This window comes from Oncorhynchus gorbuscha, linkage group LG07 (genome assembly GCF_021184085.1).
Source record: "Oncorhynchus gorbuscha isolate QuinsamMale2020 ecotype Even-year linkage group LG07, OgorEven_v1.0, whole genome shotgun sequence".
Classification (NCBI taxonomy): domain Eukaryota; kingdom Metazoa; phylum Chordata; class Actinopteri; order Salmoniformes; family Salmonidae; genus Oncorhynchus; species Oncorhynchus gorbuscha.
The window spans coordinates 76,327,476-76,343,551 of NC_060179.1; the positions used below are offsets into that span (position 1 = coordinate 76,327,476).

The window sequence follows — 16,076 nt, forward strand, 5'->3', positions numbered from 1 at the left end:
TTGGATAATATAGAAATAAACAAAGGCACACCATTGGATAATATAGAAATAAATAAAGACACACCATTGGATAATGTAGAAATAAACAAAGGCACACCATTGGATAATATAGAAATAAACAAAGGCACACCATTGGATAATGTAGAAATAAATAAAGGCACACCATTGGATAATGTAGAAATAAATAAAGGCACACCATTGGATAATGTAGAAATAAATAAAGGCACACCACTGGATAATATAGAGTCCAGGAGATACTGAGCACATCAATGTGAATATATTACACACTTCTGAATCACTACTGATAATTCTTGAACGTTTTGTTTTGTTGAAATATATTTGATCTGTTGACAAGTTTGGTGCATAGCTTACATATTGCCCTCTGTTTTGATGACAATGCCTTTGGAGAAGTCAGTGATTTCCTTGTAGAATTTCTTCCACACAAAGTGGGAGCTCTCTGTAATTTGACAACTTTCAAATGACAGGATGAAGTCACCTGACTCCTCGTCCACTGTGCAGGTCATCTCCTGGGCACCTTTTGGAGTGACAAAGCAAAGATTGAAGTTGACTGGCAACAGCAATAAACATATGGGAGTGCAGCATCCTAGAGATGTGTGTTTTGGTACAGTCATAGTAGGGTAGTACAGCATCCTAGAGATGTGTGTTTTGGTACAGTCATAGTAGGGTAGTACAGCATCCTAGAGATGTGTGTTTTGGTACAGTCATAGTAGGGTAGTACAGCATCCTGAGATGTGTGTTTTGGTACAGTCATAGTAGGGTAGTACAGCATCCTAGAGATGTGTGTTTTGGTACAGTCATAGTAGGGTAGTACAACATCCTAGAGATGTGTGTTTTGGTACAGTCATAGTAGGGTAGTACAGCATCCTAGAGATGTGTGTTTTGGTACAGTCATAGTAGGGTAGTACAGCATCCTGGAGATGTGTGTTTTGGTACAGTCATAGTAGGGTAGTACAGCATCCTAGAGATGTGTGTTTTGGTACAGTCATAGTAGGGTAGTACAGCATCCTGGAGATGTGTGTTTTGGTACAGTCATAGTAGGGTATTACAGCATCCTGGAGATGTGTGTTTTGGTACAGTCATTGTAGGGTAGTACAGCATCCTAGATATGTGTGTTTTGGTACAGTCATAGTAGGATAGTACAGCATCCTGGAGATGTGTGTTTTGGTACAGTCATAGTAGGGTAGTATGTTCATTATATGTTCACAGACTATTTCTGCATTTATGTTCTGCATCCTCTGTTGAATGAATACCTAGAGAGTTCTGAAAATGACTTTTCTCTGATCTCAACAAGCCTTGTGCTTGAGTCGCTGATGTCCCTGCAGAATACAACACTGCCCTCTGCAGGTCGCCTGATGGTCTGCACCTTCTCACTTCAACATCTCTACCGAGCTCCATATGAGTCATCTATTTTTCTCTACTCCCACATCCTCCCAATGTTCCTTATCGACAGAAGCACAGACTACCCCTCCCTAAGCCCCTCCTCATAACCCTGTCTAGTGTACTACACACCCTGTGGTATTACTCTCCTAATCTAAGTCCCATTTTAATGGGAATCCTGACCCAAATAAACATTCTCTGTGGAACACACTGAACGAATGCTGCTCTGCTCTAAGCCACATTGAAGCGCAGCATAGGGAATTGTGTCTGTTTGTGTCTGTCCAACAGTACCTTTCACTGCTTTGGCAACCACAGGGTTAGAAGCCAAGGAAGGCTTGCCGGCACCTTCAGCATTCGCCGCGCGCACTCTGAACACATAGGACACTCCAACTTCCAGCCCAGTCACCTGAAAACGAGGAGGACTGTCAAATGTGCCAGATAGGCTGACACATTGTCATAACGCAGGTATTCTAGGAATACGCTCTGTACCTTGTGGTAGCGGTGACTGACAGCGTGGCTCTCGTTGGAACAGTGCCATTCATCTGAGCCTTTCTTTGCAAAGTCAACAAAGTAGCCTGTGATCGGGCTGGTGCCGGTGTAGACGGGAGCCTTCCACTCCACCAACACAGAGTCATCACGGATCTCGCAGAAAGTCATGTCATAGGCTGGACCTGAAATTCAGAGTGCAGTAAATGTACAAAAATGACAGACAAGCAGTTCTTCATGTCAGACGTAAGTTAGAGCACATACGTCAGACTGTGTAATGTCTATGTGCTGCTGTTTTAACGATTGATGTTGGAAGTGGTACCGGCGATAAGCTTCTGCTTGAATACACCTATTCCATAATTCATGAAAAATTATGAGATATGCATTAATGGTTTAATTATGCAACGGTATTTGCATGTAAAATGATCTTCACTTCTTTGAACTATGCACACTTCATCTTTAAAATAGAAACTTGTTTTAGAGAGGTTTTCGGTACTGTACCTGGCTCGGGTATGGTCCAGGCATCACAATGGAAGGCCTTGCTGGGGGCAGAGGGGGCACCAAGACCAGCAAGACTTCCACCATAAACCATGAACTCATAGACTGCACCTGCACTCAGATGTTCAACCTGTGGTTGTGAAGGAAAGTACTAAAATGGTTACAACTAATTGAACTGCAATAGATTCCATATGATCCTACACTATCTACACTAAAGGTGCCATCTAGGACCTTAAAGGGTTCTAAGGCTGTCCCCATTAGGAAAACCCTTTTTGGTTCCAGGTAAAACCTTTTTTTTTTAGGTAGAACCCTCTATGGAAAGGGTTCTACATTGAACTGAAAAGGGCATGGAACCAAAAAGGGTTCTGCAAAGAGTTATCATATGGGGACAGCCGAAGAACCCTTTTAGGTCCTAGAAAGCACCTTTTGTTCTAAGAGTGTATAATCCTAACCATTACAGATGTGTTTAGATGACTCAGATCGATCAGATTTGTACCTTGAACAGCCGCTCTTTGATTGGTGGGATGTTGATCTCTCTCCATGTGTGTTCTCCGTGCCTGTGTTTGTCAATGTAGTATTCAACCACCGGAGAGCCACCAGAGTGGACTGGGTGCTTCCAGTTCAGAACCATAGACTCTCCGTCACAGGCCAGCAGAGCAATGTCATATGGAGCAGAGGGAGTCGCTGCACACAGAGTTTACAAGTGTCTTAAACATGTATCATGATTAGGGCCCTGTTTTTTGGGCCCTGTTTTAATCATGTCACATGACCTGGATTGGATATACAGCAGGGTTCTCTACACTCTTAGAAAAAAAGGAGCTATCTAGAACCAAAAAGGGTTCTTCGGCTCTCCCCATAGAAAAACTCTTTGAAGAACCCCTTTTGGTTCCAGGTAGAAACTTTTTGGTTCCAGGTAGAACCCTTGTGGGTTCCATGTGGAACCCTTTCCACAGAGGGTTCTACCTGGAACCAAAAACGGTTCTAACTGGAACCAAAAAGAGTTATCCTTTGGGGAAAGCTGCAGAACCCTTTCAGAACCTATTTTTCTAAGAGTTTAGGGTTATGGTTGTTAAGGCTTTCGGTAGCATGAATAATACATTAATTTTAGTGCATAGTGGCGCCAACTAGCATGTAGCCTAGCGTTTCAGCACGTTGGGCCAGTAACCGAAAGGTCGCTGCTTCAAATCCCTGAGCCAACTGGGTGAAAAATCGGTCAGTGTGCTCTTAAGCAAGGCACTTAACCTTAATCGCTCCTATAAGTCACTCTGGATAAGAGCATTTGCTAAATGTAAATATGATAATTGTTGTTAAAAAACCCTGCAATCCACATAGCTTGGGAGTATCGTCAATGAGTTTAGAAATGTATGGTTTGATGAAACAATCTGCAGTTGTTGGTTGAATGTCCCAAAGGAACTCTACGAACCAATGGTTTGTTTTTGACTCAGATTGCCTAAATTATTCACATCATTTGGACATTGAGAAAAGTACACGATGACAGGCTTAAATCCAATAGGCTCCCAGGCTGTCCTGCGGAAACGTGTGAATAGGAAGAATGACAGTCCTCTTCATTTATTGGAGACATTTATTTAATGATACGATGCTTGTGATGATATAATCATTAGATATTCAGCCGACTTAAGGCATCAAAGTTAGATGCCTTTTGTGTGTTTTACTTCTGGACAGCTACTAACGGCCTTGAAGAAAGTCTTGACAACATTGCTACAATTTATTCACTGTGATCATTCACAGAGAAAAGAGCCTCCAGCTAAGCACAGTGGGTCGCTAAAATTTAGTATTTGCAATTTTCTTCTTTGTTACTGTTGCTACTGCCATATTGAATGCAGCACTTTTTCCACCTGGTTGGAATCTCGACAAATGACAAGTATATTCTGTCTGCTGTGTGTGTGTGTGTGTGTGTGTGTGTGTGTGTGTGTGTGTGTGTGTGTGTGTGTGTGTGTGTGTGTGTGTGTGTGTGTGTGTGTGTGTGTGTGTGTGTGTGTGTGTGTGTGTGTGTGTGTGTGTGTGTGTGTGTGTGTGTGTGTGTGTGTGTGTGTGTGTGTGTGTGTGTGTGTGTCCATACTCACTGAGTGCAGCTTTGACAGAGAGGGGGGAGGACTCCTGTGATTCATCACTAAGACCCAGCTCATTGATGGCTTGCACACGGAAAGCATATGTCTCACCAGTGGTCAAACCTTGAACCACAAACCTAATCAAAAATAGCAAATGAAGCATTGTGATGAATGAAATCACACTTCAAATAATAAGTACAGTGCCTTGCAAAAGTATTAATCCGCCTTGGCCTTTTTCCTATTTTGTTGCATTACAACCTGTAATTTAAATATATTTTTAATTGGATTCCATGTAATGGACATACACAAAATAGTTCAAATTGGTGAAGTGAAATTTTAAAAATTACTTGTTAAAAAAAATCTGAGTGGTGCGTGCATATGTATTCACCCCCTTTTCTATGAAGCCACTAAATAAGATCTGGTGCAACCAATTACCTTCAGAAGTCACATAATTAGTTAAATAAAGTCCACCTGTGTGCAATCTAAGTGTCACGTGATCTAAGTATATATATACCTGTTCTGAAATGCCCAAGAGTCTGCAACACCACTAAGCAAGGGGCACCACCATCTGAAACTCTGAAACTTCCGAAACTTTGAACATCCCACAGACCACCATTCAATCCATTATAAAAAAATGGAAAGAATATGGCACCACAACAAACGTGCCAAGGGAGGGTCCACCACTAAAACTCATGGACCAGGCAAGGAGGGCATTAATCAGAGAGGCAAAAAGAGACCAATGATAACCCTGAAGGAGCTGCAAAGCTCCACAGCAGAGATTGGAGTATCTGTCCATAGGACCACTTTAAGCCATACACTCCACAGAGCTGGGCTTGACCAAAGAATGGACAGAAAAAAGCCATTGCTTTAAGAAAAAAATAAGCAAACACTTAGTGTTTGGTGTTCGCCAAAAGGCATGTGGGAGATTCCCCAAACATATGGAAGAAGGTACTTTGGTCCGATGAGACTTCAGCTTATTGGCCATCAAGGAAAACGCTATGACTGGCACAAACCCAACACCTCTCATCACCCCGAGAACACCATCCATGTTTTTCATCGGCAGGGACTGGGAATTGAAGGAATGATGGATGGCACTAAATGCAAGGAAATTCTTGAGAGAAACAGGTTTGTCTTCCAGAGATTTGAGACTGGGACGGAGGTTCACCTTCCAGCAGGACAATGACCATAAGCATACTGCTAAAGCAACACTTGAGTGGTTTAAGGGGAACATTTAAATGTTTTGGAATGTCCTAATCAAAGCCCATACCTCAATCAAATTGAGAATCTGTGGTATGACTTAAAATTGCTGTACATCAGCAGAACCCATTCAACTTGAAAGAGCTGGAGCAGTTTTGTCTTGAAGAATGGGAAAAAAATCCCAGTGGCTAGATGTGCCAAGCTTATAGAGACATACCCCAAGAGACTTGCAGCTGTAATTGCTGCAAAAGGTGGCTCTACAAAGTATTGACTTAGGGGGTAAATGCATGCTCAAGTTTTCTGTTTTTTTGTTGTTTTTTTGTTTGTTTCACAATAAAAAATATTTTGCATCTTCAAAATATTTTGCATCTTCAAAGTGGTCGGCATCAAATGATATAAACCCCAAATAGTCCATTTTAATTCCAGGTTGTAAAGGCAACAAAATAGGAAAAATGCCAAGCAGGGTGAATATTTTCGCAAGCCACTGTACAAGACAGAATACATACTTGTTGTTCTTGTGAGGTTTGTGGTTAGCTGAACCCCAGTCCCCAGAGCCTTTTACACACACATCGATGTAGTAGCCAATAAGATTATTAGGCTCCTTGGGTTCAGCCCATTGGATAAGAAGAGATGTATCAGTCTCCCTTGTGGCAACCACCTGACCAGGAGCGGAGGGGACCCCTAAAGTAGATGAATAAGGCATGGTTAATGTTTAAGGCAAAAGGTCAAATATCTATAACTTACTTTAAATGAAGGACAATTTTTTTTTTTTGCTAAATCTGTAATATGGGTGCAAATGACTTTTTAAACATTTTTCCAGAGTAACTTTTTCCAAATTCTACCCTTGACTATTGCTATGCTTTGCAGGGAGTTTGACATTTAGAGAAAATACTTGAGAACAACCTTGTGGAGGACTTTAAGAGATAGCTATAAAGCCACTGAAGAGGACCTTCTTACCGCGCAGCTCTTGAGTCTGAATGGGCTCTGTGGGCTCAGAGGCTTCACTGCTTCCGTACATGTTTGCAGCCAGCACGCGGAACAAGTACTGTTTTCCCTCAGACAAATCGAACACGGCATAGCGAGGAGATCTCACGGGTACCTGAGTGTTTACCCTCTGCCACGCACCGCTCTCGGCCAAGCACTGTGAGGGAAGAGCCCCAGAGACAACATTTACACTCTGTAACAACATCCACAGATATTGTCAAACGCAATGGAGAAGAAGACATAACCCCAATTCATTATGTAGACTTCAACCATTCATTCGATTTGAATCATGACCCTACTTGTAAGCGCCCTTGATTATTCTATTGAAATGGAATCCCAGAAATATTTAATGTGTTTTAGAGGACACAAATCTAGTGATTCCATGTTGAAATGTGTCTCTATTCTGTTGCTGCAAAATTTGGGTAAAAAAGAAAGGTGAGAGAGCAGAGAGAGACCAACCTTCTCAATATAGTACCACACTGGGGCCTGGCTCTGATAAGGAGCAGGTTTCCAGCTGAGGACAACATATGTTCGGTCGGTCTCTGAAGCGTGCAACTTGGAGGGGGTTCCTGGTACTTTCTTCCCATCTACGGACACAAGACATCACAAAGAATTCACAAACTGTTTTTTGCCCAAGTGGGAGCATTCCCCCGAGTTGTCTATACACATACAGTGCCAGCCAAAGGTTTGGACACACTTACTCATTCAAGGGTTTTTCTTTATTTTGACTATTTTCTACATTGTAGAATAATAGTGAAGACATCAAAACTATGAAATAAAACATATGTTATCATGTAGTAAACATTGTTTTGGTTACTACATGATTCCATATGTGTTATTTCATGTATATAAATATTTACATTTTTATTTTTTTTATTGAATATTAAAACATACAATTTACTTGCAGTGAAGCCGCTCAACATCTACATCCCATTCAGTCATCTAACAGACTCCCATCCAGAGTCTGGGGCACTCAAGGGCACGTCGTCAGATCTCCCATATGGTCAAAAATGGGGACCAGAACCAGCGACCTATCAGCTACCAGCCCAAGCTCCCAACCACCAGGCCACCAGCCCTCCAAGATCCCCCCCCCCCCACGAGAAAAATTATTATTGCTATTATTGCTAAATATTGAGACAGAGAGCAGCTGATTAGTAGTCTAGTGGTTAAGAGCATTGGGTCAGTAACCAAAAGGTTACTGGTTTGAATCCCTGAGCTGACTGGGTAAAACAAACCTGTCAATGTACCCTTGAGCAAGGCACTTAACCTAATTGCTCCTCTAAGTCGCTCTGGATAAGAGTGTCTGCTAAATAACTGAAATGTAAAAGATGTGACAGTTGTTGTACAGATGTTAGGCATGGTACAATGTGAGGGCTAATGATATGGCAATATTGTAAAGGGGGAGTTGGACCTCCTTTCAGTGTCTGATGAGGTATACAGAAATAAGAATAGAAAAGTAATATCATGACTTCTTAGAAGAACATCAAAGATTTTTGCATCAAACTAGTTGATCGAGATTCAAGGATCCCCATACATCATAGAAAACCATTTAGTACCTTCAACGTCATCGTGGTAAATTACAACGTCAAGTTTTCCACCCAACTTGATGGCTGTCAAAACAAAGATAAAAACATAAAAGAATATACATTTCATTTGATTCTAGAGAATATATGAACTCACAAGGTAAAGTTTAAGATGTCATCACCACATTACCATGGAGTCTTTCAAATTCAGTGGGGTCCAGGGCGGCGATGGGGTCAGATATTCTGGAGGGCTTGCTGATGCCGTGTGAGTTTATTGCCCGCACACGGAAATAGTAGGAGTGGCCCTCGACCAGGCCAGGCACAGGATATTTACAGATCTTAATGGGGGAGTCATTGCACTGCACCCAATTTTCAGTTCCAGTTTCACATCTGAAACAAAATGAGGAAAATTGGTTCATCTCCCCAAATCCATCTCTGAAGAGGACATTTTGGCTGATAAAGCTACATTATCCTGTCACCAGCTACGAACAGTGGTGGAAGAGTATAGGTTGTAATTTGCAGATTTGTCTCCAATTTTGGAGCCTAGATTGTCATGTGATTATAAGAAGAAGAAAAAAATGAAAGTATATAACGGGTTCCTGATGTTTTTCCTGGTCAGATCATCAGGCATCTGGAAAAAGTAGCTGGAAATATTCACGTTTGATTCCCATTTCAACACCTTCCGTTACCTATCTACAAAGTATCCGATGATGGGGCCTTCAGTGGTGGTGTTGGGAGGCTTCCAGGACACGATGACATAATCTCTGTTGGCGTCATGGATCTTGATGTCCATAGGGGCACCTGGAGCTCCAGGCACTGGGGGAGGACCATCTGGCACAGGGACAAAGCAAGTCACATCTTCATACTCTGTCAAAGTACATCATGCCATAGCCAAGTATTAAGGTAGTCACGAGTTACTACATCCACAAATGGCTAAACACCGCTTATTTCTACAGTTTCTTTTCTTTAAATCTGAAATTTTTGAATTCATTCATTTTTACAATATAGCCAATTTTGACTTTGTGGCTGTTGTAACTACTGACAACCCTGTATTTAGCGAGTTGAGCCAATGCGGTTTATGAATTGTGATGCATTTACATGACACTATAAAATTATATGGCAGCCATGTTAGCTCCCCATTGACATTGCATGGGGAATATTTAAACAATACTAACGGAATGTCTAGAACAACATTCAAAATTCAAAAATTCAAAAATGATATTCCAAAAGTTTGCTTCACGCTCTATTCTAAAAGTTGGCCTAACTGTAAATATATGGCTTTGAATCACACAATACCTGAAACTCCCTGTGGACAGAACCATCAAAGGACCAAATCAGCTTTTTTGAAAGATATCAGAATATTACTGACACTACAATTTCTAAAGTAGCTGCATTGCTGGTACACACAGAGGGGGTATAGCTACAAACAGGGGCGCAACTTTGGTTTTAGAAATATATATTTTTTTTTATCCAGTCGGATAAACACTCCAAACAGCCTAACCGACCGCTTGGAGGCGTCTGCATGGTCCTAAAGCAAACCGTTGCCTTGTTTTGTATCACATTCCAATGATAAAACTGGGGGGGACAAAAATTCAATTTCAGAAGTTAGTTGGGGACGTCCCCCCATCCCCAGTGAAAGTTGCACCCCTGGCTACAATTCTCAAAGTTAGTTGTTGTTTTACCTGCACAGGAAATAAATGCACTGTGGACTGCATCTCCCCCCTTTGTAACCATACGGAGTGAGTAGACACCCTCATCATCCTTGTTCAGGTGAGGCAGGGTCAGCTTGGTCTTGCCTCTAGCAGACTCTATCTTCACCCACTTGGAGTCTGACAGCCGATGATCTGACACAAAAAAACAGCAACATTAAAAAGTGAGGACCCGTCAGTAGCTGAAGTTACAAAACTGGCCTAGTAAATCATCTGTTATTGAGAGCGTTATGATCGTAAGAGAAAATGTGATACCGTCTCTGAACCATTGAGCTTCAGGCTGCAGATTGGCTAGGTTAGGAGTAGCGGTCATTGTGGCGGCCAAGGTGACTGTGTCTCCCTCTGTTCCAAAGACCGAGCCAAAAGTCTCCAGGAAGGTGATGTTGATCTTGGTGTATTTGATTTCCGGCAACATGGGAACTGCAGAAGACAGTAAAGGAGGACATACTTACAGTATTATGACTCTATTTCAGTAACATCATTATAGAGCACCACGATCACAATTATTTTCTGCAAGCATGCAATTATATACACTTTGAAAGAGAGAGAGCGCTCTGAATTCTAAAATTCTGAGTTCTAAAGATATTGTGACAGTCTGACAAAAACGATTTATGTACCTCAGCATATTCATACCACTTAAATAGCACTCTCTGTCTCCTATTCTCTTTTTAAAGAAGACAAAAGGGCAACTGGTGTTGTGATTAATATATACCAGAGGAGGCTGGTGGAAGGAGTTATAGGAGGACAGGTTCATTGTAATGGCTGGAATGGAATTAATGGAACGGTATCAAGCACATCAAACATTTGGAAATAAATCAAAAACAACATTATTCTAACAAAGCATGTTTGAATTGATATACCTTCTACAGTAGTTTATGTTTGTCTCTCACTATAGTACAAAACATTGTTGTGTTGAGTACATTGATTCATATGTAGGCTACATCTTTACAATTCAAGAAGAATGAGGCCCTATTCAAGCAATCCCCAGTGATTGGATTTGACTCAACGGTGCTCAGAATCTACTCAGAGGATAAATTAAGTATCAGAGAGAATAAACAGGACAGTTGTGTTGGGTGGACTTACTTGTGTAAGGAAGCAATGCATAGGAAGATGAATGTCCTTCTTCTCTGATTCCTGCAGAACAGACATATTATACACACACAATCACTATGCAACAATACAATACACCATCATGTTGTATGATTATGGTATAAATCAAGTAATTACACATACGCTTTCCATTTAAAGGGGCAATCAGCAGTCGCTCCATACATTTTTGGACTTATAAGTTATATAACTTCTAATTGCCTCATGAGCTTAGTTTAACTGTCGTACCCCATCAGAACCCAAAATATAATCTTGTTTTACGCCAATGTTTCAAAACGTGGTCAAAACTATAATTGTGATATCATGGATGTTCAGTCCTTGCATCCATAGCTCTGTCTATGAATTTGAGAGATATTACATTTCTCCAGCCCCATCCCTCAACTTTTTACCTCAACAGTAGTGGGGAGTATGCTTTATTATTGTGTCCACTGCTGATTGGCCATTTAAATAAGCATTATATTAAAAACAATGCATTGACAACACATGTATACTGTATGTTTTTGCCTTTCCAGACTTACTCTTGACAATGATAGAGGCCTGAGTAGAGACCTGTCCATGAATGTTACCAGCCACAGCAGTGTACTGCGCAGTGTCATCAGTTTCACACCTATAGTGAATACCGGAAGAATACATATTGGAAACTGAGATGCTTGTTCTAGGTCCCAAGAAACAAAGAGATCTTCTGTTGAATCTGACAATTAATCTTAATGGTTGTACAGTCGTCTCAAATAAAACTGTGAAGGACCTCGGCGTTACTCTGGACCCTGATCTCTCTTTTGAAGAACATATCAAGACCATTTCGAGGACAGCTTTTTTCCATCTACGTAACATTGCAAAAATCAGAAACTTTCTGTCCAAAAATGATGCAGAAAAATTAATCCATGCTTTTGTCACTTCTAGGTTAGACTACTGCAATGCTCTATTTTCCGGCTACCCGGATAAAGCACTAAATAAACTTCAGTTAGTGCTAAATACGGCTGCTAGAATCCTGACTAGAACCAAAAAATTTGATCATATTACTCCAGTGCTAGCCTCTCTACACTGGCTTCCTGTCAAAGCAAGGGCTGATTTCAAGGTTTTACTGCTAACCTACAAAGCATTACATGGGCTTGCTCCTACCTACCTCTCTGATTTGGTCCTGCCGTACATACCTATACGTACGCTACGGTCACAAGACGCAGGCCTCCTAATTGTCCCTACTAAGCAAACAGCTGGAGGCAGGGCTTTCTCCTATAGAGCTCCATTTTTATGGAACGGTCTGCCTACCCATGTCAGAGACGCAAACTCGGTCTCAACCTTTAAGTCTTTACTGAAGACTCATCTCTTCAGTGGGTCATATGATTGAGTGTAGTCTGGCCCAGGAGTGGGAAGGTGAACGGAAAGGCTCTGGAGCAACGAACCGCCCTTGCTGTCTCTGCCTGGCCGGTTCCCCGTTTTCCACTGGGATTCTCTGCCTCTAACCCTGTTACGGGGCTGAGTCACTGGCTTGCTGGGGCTCTCTCGTGCCGTCCCTGGGGGATGCGTCACCTGGGTGGGTTGATTCACTGTTGTGGTCGGCCTGTCTGGGTTCCCCACCCCTTGGGTTGTACCGTGTCGGAGATCTTTGTGGGCTATACTCGGCCTTGTCTCAGGATGGTAAGTTGGTGGTTGAAGATTTCCCTCTAGTGGTGTGGGGGCTGTTTTGGCAAAGTGGGTGGGGTTATATCCTTCCTGTTTGGCCCTGTCCGGGGGTGTCCTCGGATGGGGCCACAGTGTCTCCTGACCCCTCCTGTCTCAGCCTCCAGTATTTATGCTGCAGTAGTTTATGTGTCGGGGGCTAGGGTCAGTTTGTTTATCTGGAGTACTTCTCCTGTCCTATTCGGTGTCCTGTGTAAATCTAAGTGTGCGTTCTCTAATTCTCTCCTTCTCTCTTTCTTTCTCTCTCTCGGAGGACCTGAGCCCTAGAACCATGCCCCAGGACTACCTGACATGATGACTCCTTGCTGTCCCCAGTCCACCTGGCCATGCTGCTGCTCCAGTTTCAACTGGCCTGGGCCCTAGGACCATGTCCCAGGACTACCTGACATGAGGACTCCTTGCTGTCCCCAGTCCACCTGGCCATGCTCCTGCTCCAGTTTCAACTGTTCTGCCTTACTATTATTCAACCATGCTGGTCATTTATGAACATTTGAACATCTTGGCCACGTTCTGTTATAATCTCCACCTGGCACAGCCAGAAGAGGACTGGCCACCCCACATATGCTCTCTCTAATTCTCTCTTTCTTTCTCTCTCTCGGAGGACCTGAGCCCTAGGACCGTGCCCCAGGACTACCTGACATGATGGCTCCTTGCTGTCCCCAGTCCATCTGACTGTGCTGCTGCTCCAGTTTCAACTGTTCTGCCTTATTATTATTTGACCATGCTGGTCATTTATGAACATTTGAACATCTTGGTCATGTTCTGTTATAATCTCTACCCGGCACAGCCAGAAGAGGACTGGCCACCCCACATAGCCCGGTTCCTCTCTAGGTTTCTTCCTAGGTTTTGGCCTTTCTAGGGAGTTTTTCCTAGCCACCGTGCTTTTACACCTGCATTGTTTGCTGTTTGGGGTTTTAGGCTGGGTTTCTGTACAGCACTTTGAGATATCAGCTGATGTACGAAGGGCTATATAAATAAATTTGATTTGATTTGATTTGATTTGATTTGTACATGAACAAACATAAACATCTCAGCAATACTTAAGGCTTAGACTTTTATCTATTTATTTTTGTTTGTGGATTTATTATTTATTTTTGATTAATTTACTAACCACCAAACATAATTTCATGAGTTGAATTTACAGGATGGTAAACTTTCAAAGGATGATAAATTATGTAGATTATGCAAATTGCTGTTGACTAAAATTAATACTGTGAAATATCAAGACACGGTTCTCATTTGAAATGTTGCTATGGCTCTATTAATGCTCAATATTGCACAGCAAATAAATACAGAACATTTAAATACTTTTCTAGCGTCGTATCTTGACCTCTAGAACCACACACTCAAGATCATGGCAGACATTATCAAATGTTTTTAACTCAGGACAGGAGAATAATTCTATGCAGGGGACGAAGAAAAAAACAAGTCCATGAATTCTTCAGGAGATATTCAACATGAGAGGCTTTTAAACATGAATGGCAAACATCTAAAGATTCAAGGGGGGAGAGAAGGCTGAGAATAGTGACAGATATCAGACCTTGACCCTGCACACACTATTTTAAAGCTGTCCACACTCACTATCCCTCTCTGTCTCCAAACCACGGTTGTTCTCTTTGAGTGTGAAAGGGTTTGAACACTGGGAGAATACAGAGTGGCATTTCTTTATTGAGACCTTTCATTTTGATTTGGAGAGGCAAAAAGTGCTTTGAGACTTGAGAGGGGATCTAGCCTTGGTGCCCCTGACACTCTGACAGCGAGGGGATGCAGTGCTCTTTAAGGAGCTCCAAGATCCAATGACACAGAGCTCAGCACTTCGCTATGAACAGCTGACGAGTCCTCAAGATGAGGGCGGCGCCCAAGAGGGCTTTTGACTAAATTGGAAAAGCTCCACAGCTACAGCTCCACCATTCACAAGACTCCCTTTTGTGGGCACTCGTGTGTTAATTAAGTTAACATTAAACACTGGGATTGTGAGTGAAATGCAGGGAGGCCACAGTGAAAATCCCCAATGTTCCAGGAGCAAAGTCATGATATTGTATCAGATTTTTTAAATGGCCGTGATAAGCTACCGTGATGGGATAATGTTTTGTGGACAAATGGATCTAAATAATAAACAACTCAAATCAATGAGAACATGTGCTTTCCCTCATTGTTTTACCACTGACTGTGTGCATCCATTGTGCCTCCTAATGTCTGAAACACATAGATTAGCTATAGCTAGTAAACCAAACAAATCCTACCATGAGAATAACTTACTTGGCAATCTCCAGGGTATGAATTCCAACATTGTCCTGCACATTGTATTTAATTGATGACATGTCAATGCTGACACCATCTTTATACCTGGAGAGAAATCAAGTAGAAGTGGTTGATGGTGACTCTTTCAGTTGGATGTGGTAACACAAAAGTGACCACGTGTGCAGAATATTGTGATCAGACTGTGTATTACCAGAGAGGCTAGCTCACTGAATATGCTACTCTGGAAATTCCTTTGGTCTCTACTGAGTTAGGTACATCAGTTTTTAGTTGTGATGCTCTGGTGCCTCTAGGGTGATTTAGAATGCTGATTGAGGACCTTATTACTGATGAATGTGATGTTCTGGTGCCTCTAGGGTGATTCAGAAGGTTGACTGATGACCTTATTACTGATGAATGTGATGTTCTGGTGCCTCTAGGGTGATTCAGAATGCTGATTGAGGACCGTATTACTGATGAATGTGATGTTCTGGTGCCTCTAGGGTGATTCAGAATGCTGATTGAGGACCTTATTACTGATGAATGTGATGTTCTGGTGCCTCTAGAGTGATTTAGAAGGTTGACTGAGGACCTTATTACTGATGAATGTGTTGGTTTTTTATGACCCTGTTCTACTTTCTGCTTGCATTTTGTATTTATATTTTGATGTGTGTATTTTCTGTCATTTATGTAATTCATGTCTCGTCTGTAAAAGAGACCTTGGTCTCATCATGACTCCCTGATTAAATAAAGGTTAAATAAATAAAGCTGGTAAATTGGGAGCATATTCAGTGTGCAGGCCTCTCTGTTATTTACAAGTTGACTTCTTTAGCCCAGCACCTACGTTTTTAAGGATGTTTGTAAGACCACAAACATTTCTATAGACTGTGTAATCAGTCTGTACCTTTGTCATAGCAGGTACCTAAAGTGGTAGCAGGTACCTATAGCAGATACCTAAATGTATCTACATTTTCACCATGTTTATCAATGAGTCAAATCTCAGGAATGGAGAACAAAACACATTTCTACAGAGACAGTGACAAGTTTAACTATGCTGACATCTTAGCCTCAACTGAAATCAAACACTATCAATCATCTGTAAAACATTGACCATTATTTCACTCCCATAGAGGGAATGAGAGAATAGCACCAGAGGAACAGTTCTCCCTTTGTGCTACACTCTTAGAAAA

The 16,076-nt window shown here is 41.8% G+C and overlaps 1 pseudogene across 1 annotated transcript in view; it reads right to left on the reverse strand.

Moving 5' to 3' along the window:
- Positions 1-16,076, reverse strand: part of LOC124040366 — a 36,477-nt pseudogene that overhangs the window by 14,503 nt on the left and 5,898 nt on the right. Inside the window, exons 5-21 of the transcript XR_006839707.1 lie at positions 14,908-14,994; positions 11,490-11,578; positions 10,948-10,998; positions 10,120-10,284; positions 9,838-9,999; positions 8,845-8,986; positions 8,346-8,545; positions 8,189-8,242; positions 7,092-7,219; positions 6,606-6,789; positions 6,155-6,329; positions 4,467-4,588; positions 2,879-3,066; positions 2,386-2,512; positions 1,888-2,069; positions 1,690-1,804; positions 373-535 (exon numbers count right to left, since the gene is read on the reverse strand). The product of XR_006839707.1 is annotated as a myomesin-2-like (transcript). The remainder of the gene's footprint in view (positions 1-372; positions 536-1,689; positions 1,805-1,887; positions 2,070-2,385; positions 2,513-2,878; positions 3,067-4,466; positions 4,589-6,154; positions 6,330-6,605; positions 6,790-7,091; positions 7,220-8,188; positions 8,243-8,345; positions 8,546-8,844; positions 8,987-9,837; positions 10,000-10,119; positions 10,285-10,947; positions 10,999-11,489; positions 11,579-14,907; positions 14,995-16,076) is intronic.